Source organism: Leucopleurus acutus (genome assembly GCF_964270905.1).
Source record: "Leucopleurus acutus genome assembly, chromosome: 4".
Lineage (NCBI taxonomy): Eukaryota > Metazoa > Chordata > Mammalia > Artiodactyla > Delphinidae > Leucopleurus > Leucopleurus acutus.
In genome coordinates, this window is record NC_139146.1 from 110827026 (window position 1) to 110835866 (window position 8841).

Genomic DNA, 8841 nt, shown 5'->3' on the forward strand with positions numbered 1-8841 from the left:
TCCCACAGAAAGACAGGCGTGATATATAGTAAGTGTGACTTAGAAAGATGTTGGATGGTTGAATTTTTCTTCTGCCAACACTGGAAAATCCATTAAGAGAGGCAGAGAATATTCAGGTCATTGGCATGATTTCTTTCTGTGTTTTTGACTGGATTTAGACTGGTGTTATAAACCACTGGCTGCTTACTTGTTTGGACTGGTACAAGGGTTGGTTTTCTTGGTAGATATGACTAAGTCAAGAAGGTGGTCTATATTGCTAATCTATACTCTCTTCAAAATAAGAAGAGAGGGGCTTCCCTGCTGGCGCAGTGGTTAAGAATCTGCCTGCTAATGCAGGGGACACGGGTTCATGCCCCAGTCCGGGAAGATCCCACATGCTGTGGAGTGGCTGGGCCCGTGAGCCATGGCCACTGAGCCTGCGCATCCAGAGCCTGTGCTTCGCAACAGGAGAGGCCACAACAGTGAGAGGCCTGCGTACCACAAAAATAAATAAATAAATAAGAAGAAAATTTTTTTTGGCTGCATCGGGTCTTAGTTGTGGCATGTGGGATCTTCGTTGAGGTATGCGGGATCTTTCATTGAGGTGCACAGGCTCTTCATTGTGGTGTGTGGGCTTCTCTCTAGTTGTGGTGTGTGGGTTTTCTCTTCTCTAATTGTGGCATGCAGGCTCCAGAGCACGTGGGCTTTGTAGTTTGCAGCATGTGAGCTGTAGTTGAAGTACGCAAGCTGAGTAGTCGTGGCATGCGGGCTTAGTTGCCCCGTAGCATGTGGGATCTTAGTTCCCTGACCAGGGATCGAACCCACATCCCCTGCATTGTAAGGTGGATTCTTTTTTTTTTTATGGTTTTATTTTATTTTGTTTTTAAAATTTTATTTATTTTTATTTTTGGCTGCATTGGTTCTTCGTTGCTGTGTGCAGGCTTTCTCTGGTTGCCGCGAGTGGGGGCTCCTCTTCGTTGTGGTGCATGAGCTTCTCATTGCAGTGGCTTCTCTTGTTGTGGAGCACGGGCTCTAGGCACACAGGTTTCAGTAGTTGTGGCTCATGAGCTCTAGAGTGCAGGATCAGTAGTTGTGGCACACGGGCTTAGTTGCTCCGCAGCATGTGGCATCTTCCTGGGCCAGGGCTCGAACCCGTGTCCCGTGCATTGGCAGGCAGATTCTTAACCACTGCGCCACCAGGGAAGCCCTAAGGTGTACTCTTTACCAATGGACTACCAGGGAAGTCCCAAGGTGCATTTAACTTTTGAACAAAGATTATTTTATTTTATAAAAACAACTCATGACCCTCAGAAAATTTGGACCACAGAGAAAAGAGCTACAATTCAGTAATTTCACTCCTATGGTTAGCCAAGAAAATTGAAAACATATATCTACACAAAAACTGGTAAATGAGTGTTCATAGCAACATTATTCATAATAACCAAAAAGTGGAAACAACCCAGGTATCCATCAACTGATGAATAAGTAAACAAAATGTGGTATATACACACAATGGAATATTATTTAGCAATAAAAAGGAATGGCACAATATATTCAAAGTACTGAAAGAAAAAAACTTCCAACCAGGAATACTCTAAACAGCAGAGTTATCATTCAGAATTGAAGGAGGGATAAAGAGGTTTCCAGACAAGCAAAAGATAAAGGAGTTCTTCACCATTAAACCAGCTTTACAAGAAATGTTAAACAGACTTCTTTAAGCTGAAAAGAAAAGGTTCTAGTTAGTAACAAGAAAACATATGAAACAGTAAATCTCATTGGAAAGGTAGATATATAATAAAGTTAGTGGATTAATCACTTATAAAGCTAGTATAAAGGTTAAAAGACAAAAGTAGTAAAAATAAATATGATTACAATAATTAGTTAAGGGATACACAAGATAAAAAGATGGAAATATGATGTCAAGAAACAAAATGAGCAGTGGGGAGGGTAAAAATGTTGACCTTTAGAATGGAATCAAACTTAAGTTGTTATCAACTTAAAATATGCTGTTATAGATACAAGTTGTTAAATGTAAGCTTTATGGTAACCACAAAGCAAAAACCTATAGTAAATATGCAAAAGATAAAGCAAAAGGAATAACATAATACCACTAAGGAAAGATATCAAACTACAAAGGAAGAGAGCAAGAGAAGAAAGGAACAGAGAGGAACTATAAAAGCAGAAAACAGTTAACAAAAGGGCAATAAGTATATACGTATCAATAATTACTTTAAAATGTAAATGAACTAAATTCTCCAATTGAAGGACATGGGAGTTCCCTGGTGATCCAGTGGTTAGAAGTTAGTGCTTTCACTGCCATGGCCCAGGTTCAATCCCTGGTCGGGGGAACTAAGATCTCACAAGCCATGTGGTGTGGCCAATTAAAAAAAAAAAAGGACATAAAATGGCTGAATGGATAAATAAAACAAGACCCATCAATATGCTGCCTACAAGAAACTCACTTTAGATGTAGGATACACACAGAATGAAAGTGAAGGGATGGGAAAAGATATTCCATGCAAATGGAAACCAAAAGAAAGCTGGAGTAGACATACTTATATCAGACAAAATAGACTTTGAAAGAGAGATTATAATAAGCTACAAAGATGGGCATTACAAAATGATAAAGGGGTCAATCCAACAAAAGGATATAACATTTATAAATATTTATGCACCCAACACAGGAGCACCTCAATATATAGAGCAACTATTAACAGACTTAAAGGGAGAAATAGACAGCAATACAATAATAGTAGGAAATTTTAATACTCCACTTATATCAGTGGATATATCATCCAGAGAGAAAATCAATAAGGAAACATTGGCCTTAAGTGACATGATGGATCAGATTGACTTAATAGATATACACAGAACATTCTATCCAACAGCAACAGAATGTACATTCTTCTCAAGTGCACATGGAATATTCTCCAAGATAGATCACATGTTAGGACACAAAACAAGTTAATAAATTTAAGAGTATCAAAATCATAGCAAGCATTTCTTCTGACCACAAAAATATGAAACTAGAAATTACATGAAGAAAACTGGAAAATTCACAAATATGTGGAGATTAAACAACATTCTACTGAAAAATAAATGGATCAAAGAAGAATTAAAAAGTAAAATAAAAAAATACCTTGAGAAAAATGAAAATGTAAATACAGCATACCAAAATTTGTGGGATGCAGCAAAAGCAGTTCTAAAAGGGTAGTTCATAATGATAAAAGCCAACCTCAAGACACAAGAAATATTTCAAATAAACAACCTAACTTTACCCCACAAAGAACTAGAAAAAAAAAGAAGAAAAAACAAAGTCCAAAGTTAGTAGAAGGAAGGAAATAACAAAGATCAGAGCAAAAATAAATGAAATAGAGACTGAAGAAACAATAGAGAAGATCAATGAAACTAAGAGCTAGTTCTTTGAAAAGATGAACAAAATTGACAAGCCTTTAGCTAGACTCACCAAAAAAAAAAAAAAAAAAAACAGAGAGAGAGAGAGAAGGCTCAATTAAATAAAATCAGAAATGAAAGAGGAGCTATTACAACTGATACCACAGAAATACAAAGGATCATAAGAGACTACTATGAATAATTACACACCAAAAAATTTGACAACCTAGAAGAAATGGATAAATTCCTAGAAATATACAACCTACCAAGACTGAATCATGATGAAGTAGAAAATTTGAAGAGACCAATTACTAGTAAAGAGATTGAATCAGTAATCAACAAACAAAATCCAGGACCAGACAGCTTCACTGATAAATTCTACCAAACATTCAAAGAATTCTTCTCAAACTCTTCCAAAAAATAGAAGAGGAAGGAACCCTTCCAAATTCATTTTCTGAGGCCAGCATTACCCTGATACTAAAACCAGAAAAGGATGCCACAAGAAAAGAAAATTACAGGCTAATAGCCCTGATGAACAAAGATGAAAAAATACTCAACAAAATACTAGCAAACCAAAATCAACAATACATTGAAAGGATCATACACCATGATGAAATGGGATTTATTCCAGGGATGCAAGGCTATTTCAGCATTCTCAGATCAGTCAGTGTGATACACTACATTAACAACATGAAGAATAAAAATCATATAATTATATTAATAGATGCAGAAAAAGCCCTTGAAAACATTCATCATCCATTTATGATAAAAACCCTAATCAAAGTAGTTATAGAGGAAATGTGCTTCAACATAATAAAGGCCATAGATGATAAGCCCACAGCTAACATTATACTCAATGGTGAAAAGCTGAAAGCTTTTCCTCTAAGATCAGGAGGAAGACAAAGATGCCCACTCTTGTGCAAGTCCTAGCCAGAGCAATTAGGCAAGAAAAAGAAATAAAAGGCATCCAAATTGGAAAGGGAGAAGTACAACTGCCACCATTTGCAGATGACATGATATTATATACAGAAAACCCTAAAGACTCCATCAAAGAAAATTGTTAGAGCTAGTAAATGAATTCAGTAAAGATGCAGGATACAAATTTAATATACAAAAATCTGTTGCATTTTTGTACACTAATAATGAACTATCAGAAAAAGAAATGAAAACGATTCCATTTACAATTGCCTCAAAAAGAATAAAATACCTAGGAATAAATTTAACCAAGGATGTGAAAGACCTATATATTGAAGACTACAAGTAATTAATGAAATAAATTGAAGAAGACACAAATAAATGTAAAGATATTCCATGCTCATGGATTGGAAGAATTGTTATTGTTAAAATGTCCTTAGTATCTAAAGCAATCTTCAGATTCAATGCAGTCTGTATCAAAATACCAATGACATTTTTTAAAGAAACAGAACCAATAATCCTAAAATGTATATGAAACCACAAAAAACCCTCAGATAGCTAAAGCAATTATGAGAAGGACAAACAAACCTGGAGGCATAACCCTCCCTGATTTCAAACTATATTACAAAACCATAGTAATTAAAACAATATTGTATTGGCATAAAAACACACATAGATCAATGAGATAGAATAGAGAGCCCAGAAATAAACCCATACATATATGGTCAATTAATTTACAACAAAGGAGTCAAAAATATACAGTGGGGAAAGGACAGTCTCTTCAATAAATGGTGTTGGGAAAACTGGACAGCCACATGAAAAAGAATGAAACTTGACCACTATCTTACACTATACACGAAAATTAACTCAAAGTGGAGTAAAGACTTGCATGTAAGACCTGAAACTATTAAAATCCTAGAAGAAAACAGTTGTAAGCTCCTTGACATTGGTCTTGGTGATGATTGTTTTTAATCTGGCACCAAAAGCAAAAGAAAAGGAAAAGGAAAGTGGGACTATATCACACTAAAAAACTTTAGCATATACACATAAAATAAAATAAAATAAAATACTTATGCACAGCAAAGGAAATCACCACCAAAATGAAAAGGCAACCTACTGAATGGGAGAAAATATTTGCAAATCATATATCTGATAAGGGATTAATATCCAAAAATATATAAAGAACTCATACAACTCAATAGCAAAAAAACAAAAGGAAAAACAACAAAAAAAACCCAATTTGATTAAAAAATGGGCAGAAGATCTGAATAGACATTTTCCCAAAGAAGAGGTACAGATGGCCAAGAGGCACATGAAAAGATGCTTAATGTCATTAATCATCAGGGAAATGCAAATCAAAATGACAATGAGATATCACTTCACACCTGTTAGAATGGCTATTATCAAAAAGGTAAGAAATAACAAGTGTTGGTGAGGATGTGGAGAAAAGGTAACCCTTGTACACTCTTAGTAGGAATGTAAATTGGTGTAGCCACTTTGGAAAACAGTATGGAGACTCCTCAAAAAACTAAAAATAGAACTACCATATGACCCAGCAATTCCACATTTGGGTATTTATCCAAAGAAAATGAAAACACTAACTCAAAAAGATATATGCAGCCCCATGTTCATTGCAGCATTATTTATAATAGCCACGATATATAACTTAAACAACCTAATTGTCTATCAATGGATGAATAGATAAAAGAAAATGTAGCATAGGTAGGTAGATAGATAGATAGATGATAGATAGATAGATGATAGAAAGAAAATGGAACAATGGAATATTATTCAGCCATAAAAAAGAAGGAAATCTTGCCATTTGTGACCACATGGATGGGGCTGGAGGGCATTATGCTAAGTGAAATAAGTCAGACAAAGACAAATACCATATGATCTCTCTTATCTGTGGAATCTAAAACAAAACAAAACAAATCAAACAGAAAACAGATTGGTGGCTGCCAGAAGTGGGGTGGGGGGGATGAGAGAAATGGATGAGGGCAGGTCAAAGGGTTAAAAAGTGTAGTAAGTCAGGTTGTATGATAGCTACAGAGGGGAAAAAAAAGTCTTTATAACACCAGAACACTTTACTCTGTTCTTAGAAATAAGCATGACATTAATGAAAAAAATTTTTTTAGGATGAGACTTCAAGTTATCCCTAAGTGGTCATAATAAAGTCTAATAGTATTTTTAATTTAGTGGGGGAATTAGCATTTTTGAGGAAACCTGAAAAAATATTTTTGTTAGGTTAAAAAAAATAAAAAGAAATGAGGTACTGATAACTGCTGCAACATGTATGCACTTTGAAAACATTATGCAAAAAGAGAAAGGCGCCAGATACAAATGTCCACATATTGTATGATTCCATTTATATGAAATGTTCAGAATAGGCAAATACATAGAGACAGAAAGCAGATTAATAGTCGCAAGAGCTGGGGAGAGGGGGAATGGGAGTGACGCTAATGAGTATGTTGTTTCTTTTAGGATGATGAAAATGTTCTGGAATTAGAGAATGGTGATGATGTACAACTCCAGGAATATACTAAAGCCATTGAACTGTACACTCTAAAAGATTGAACTTTATGGATTGTGAATTATATTTCAATAAACTTGTTATTAATATATGTATATGAACAAAAAAGGACATAAGAACAACTCATGATCCTAATACTTAGAGCTGACCACTAGTAATTTTTACTGCATTTCCTTCTAGTCCTTTCTTTAACATATTATTTATGTAGCTGAAATCTTAGTGAAGTCTTGCCTTTTTTTTTTTTTACATAATATGGCAACTGCAAACTCCTTGTAAACACTAATTTTAATAGATGCTTAATAGTTTACTGGCTGAAAGATGAGAGGGCCTGAATTGGCAGGAAAGTCTGCAACATAGAGTGGTGTTCTAGGAATCTTAACTAGCTGGGTGATTCAAAAGCCAAAACAGATAAGCAAAAACCTCTAGGTTCTCACTCTTCCTTAGGAAAGAGATAACTTCAATAGTTAATGAAATCAAAAGAAAAATGTCAAAATGTCATATGTCAGAGGACTAAGTTCCTTCATATATAAAAATCACTTTAAAATAAATAAGAAAAAAATGAGTAACTCAATAGGAAATAGAATAAGAACATGAGTAAGTGGTTCACGGAAGAAATACAATGGATAGCAAATTAATAAGATTTAAAATGCACATACCCTCTGACTCAGCAATTCCACTTCTAGGAATTTGCCTTGCCTCTATAGTCAGACAAGGGGACAATGAAAAATGGACAAGAGGATTTTTTTATTGCATTATTGTTTATATTTGCAAAAATCTGGTCATCTAACTCTTCCTCAGTTGGGGACTAATTAAATAAATTATGGTAAGCCATGGAATGGAATATATTAAACAAACTACTGAAAAGAATGAAGTAGACTTATGTGTAAGAATATGAAAAAGTCACCAAAATATATTGTTTGGTGAAAAGAATCAAGGAACAAATCATGTAACTTCACATGTGCTTTTAAAAAGATATATTCCAATATGCTTATGCGTACCTTTAAATAATTCTGGAAGGATATATACAAACTGTTAATAAAGGTCTCTTTCTAGAAGAATTTTTTCATTTTATACCTATTTATATTGTTTGAATATTTTACTCTATATATTTTCAAAAAAAATATTAAAATATATGTCAGTAGTTGCCATTGAGTTTAATGGGTTTTAAAAGACTATGTTTATTCCCCAAAGTGAGGATAATTTGCTGAGTTATATTCAGGAAGCCACTTCAGAGGAAAGATTTAGAACATTCTGCCGCTGATATTCTAAGGATGCCTTTGGATCCCGAAATATCCCTCCTCTTCTCAATTTCATGGTGAATGATGCCCAACTACTACATTTTCTGCTCTTTGATTCCAGCTCTCATTGCTCTGTCTGTATCTTTATAAGAAATCCCACCCTTCCTCCACTTACTGGAGTTAACAAGAGCTAGTTCTTTTTAACAAGAACACCCCAGGTAAAAAAGATATTTTAAAAAAATGTTAGTTTAACTTATTTAGGTTCTTAAGCATATGGACACTGATGTTTTCTGACCGAGACTCTAGGGAATATACTAGTGTATTAACTCATTCTTAACCAACTGAATTATACTGAAGGAGACATTTATGATTAGTAAGGGCTTATAACCAATTGTTCTCAAAATAAAATGAGGAAAGTGAAAAATAGAGACACTCAGTAACATTTCTGAGAGAATAAATGAAAATCATCTGGAGGTCTAACTCGCCACTGCGATGGAGGTTGTGGGTAGGAATGACAATGAACACGGGGAAAGAACCATGTGAATTTCATTAGAAGGAAATCAAAGCTGGGACTGGGAGATAGATATGGGATGGAGAGAGACTTTGACATTCAGCAGTGGTTCTCAAGTGATGGTGCATGGACAAGCTGCCTCAAATTTATCTGGGGGAGATTTAACCATTTGTACGGGGCTGACTAATGGCCCTCCCTAAAGAGGTCCAGACCCTAATCCCCGGAACCTGTGAATGGGTTAACTTACATGGCAAAAAACACTTTGCAGGTGT